Source organism: Vicia villosa, linkage group LG3 (assembly GCF_029867415.1).
Source record: "Vicia villosa cultivar HV-30 ecotype Madison, WI linkage group LG3, Vvil1.0, whole genome shotgun sequence".
NCBI lineage: Eukaryota > Viridiplantae > Streptophyta > Magnoliopsida > Fabales > Fabaceae > Vicia > Vicia villosa.
The window spans coordinates 212,582,269-212,584,398 of NC_081182.1; the positions used below are offsets into that span (position 1 = coordinate 212,582,269).

The window sequence follows — 2,130 nt, forward strand, 5'->3', positions numbered from 1 at the left end:
ATGACAAACAAAGTTGTTTTGTCTTTCCTCCCTGTTATCTTCCTTTTGTTGATTGTAAGTTACAAATTTGTCATGCTTGTATATTTTACAAATAAATTTTTCATCAATTATTTATTATAATCTATCATTTTCATCTTTATTTGGATTCATCACATTTACTAACAATCAAGTTATTCTATTTAATTTGATAAAATAATATTTTCTTTTTGACAATGAAATTTCAAAAATTACTTTTTTTTTTAGCACAATATGTCTTAAATGTGCATCACAATGTATTTCATAAAACAATTGATTTTTTTAATCATATATACCATCCAATTGTCAATCATTGATACTTCTTTATTCTATTAAATTGTAGAATGGACAAGGAAGTTATGCTAGGTTTATAAAACCTGAACAAGAGAGTGTAGAAGAAAAACATGTTGATCAACCCTACCTTGATGGGTGGCTCAAAAATCCACTAAAGAACCAAAAAATCATCAATAATTCCAACCAAGTATATCTTGATGGATGGTTGAAAGATACTCGGCCTGAGAAATCAAAATATACCTCATACTCTAACCAAATTTATCTTGATGGATGGCTGAAAGATACCAGAGTAGAGAAAGCTAGATCCAACCCTAACACAAACCAAGTTTACTTAGATGGATGGTTAAAAGATATCCGAGCAGAGAAAATAAAATCTACCACTGACTCAGATCAAGTTTACCTGGATGGATGGTTGAAAGATACCCGAGCAGAGAAACCAAAGTCCACCACTGACTCCAAGAAAGTTTACCTTGATGGATGGTTGAAAGACTCCCGAGTAGGGAAAGAAAAATCCACCTCTGACACCAACCAAGTTTACCTTGATGGAAGTTTGAAAGATACCCGAGCTGAGAAAGCAAAATCTACGGCTGAATTCAACCAAGTTTATCTTGATGGATGGCTAAAAGATATCAGAGCTGAGAAAGCAAAGTCCACGCCTAACTCCAACCAGTTTACCTTGATGGATGATTGAAAGATACCCAAGCAGAAAAACCAAAGTCCACCTCCGACTCCAACCAAGTCTACCTTGATGGATGGTTGAAAAATAATCGAGCGGAGAAAGCAAAATCCACCTCTGACACTAACCAAGTTTACCTTGATGGATGGTTGAAAGATACCCGAGCTGAGAAAGCTAAATCTACGGCTGAATCCAACCAAGTTTATGTTGATGGATGGTTGAAAGATATTAGAGCTGAGAAAGGAAAGTCCACACCTAACTCCAACCAAGTTTATCTTGATGGATGGTTGAAAGACACCCGAGCTGAGAAATCAAAGTCCAGCTCTGACTCCAACCAAGTTTACCTTGATGGATGGTAGAAAGATACCCGAGCAGAGAAAGAAAAATCCACCTGTGACTCCAACCAAGTCTACCTTGATGGTTGATTGAAAGATACTCGGGCTAAGGAAAAATCTACGGCTGACTCCAACCAAGTTTATCTTGATGGATGGTTGAAAGATATTAGAGTTGAGAAGGCAAAGTCCGCGCCTAACTCCATCCAAGTTTACCTTGATGGATGGTTGAAAGATACCCGAGCAGAGAAAGAAAAACCCACCTCTGACTCCAACCAAGTCTACCTTGATGGATGGTTGAAAGATACTCAGGCTAAGGCCAAATCTACGTCTGACTCCAACCAAGTTTATCTTGATGGATGGTTGAAAGATATCAGAGCTGAGAAGGAAAAGTCCACGCCTAACTCCAACCTAGTTTACCTTGATGGATGGTTGAAAGATACCCGAGCAGAGAAAGCACAACCCACCTCTGACCCCAACCAAGTTTACCTTGATGGATGGTTAAAAGATAGTCGAAACTAGTTCATATCTTTGTTAGTCAATTTCTGTGTCATTCCTAAAACCTATCGTGTTGTTTTTATGTTTTAAATTTCCATGTACTAAAGATCTTATTTCTATGTACTACGTAAGATCTCGTTTATGTGTTAAATAAGTTATTGTTTCTATAAATTAGATGTTTTTTCTTTTAAATTAAGCTTAATTCTATCTAAATTAGACAAATACTCCCTCCGGTCACAATTATAAGCTAAAATAACTACTTTCACCCAGATTGAGAAAGTTAGTTATGTGTAATTAATTTTTTTTGATTTCATG

General features: G+C 36.2%; 1 pseudogene; it reads left to right on the forward strand.

The window, feature by feature from the left end:
- Window positions 1-1,839, forward strand: LOC131659879 (uncharacterized; annotated as a pseudogene).
- Window positions 1,840-2,130: the final 291 nt, after the last annotated feature.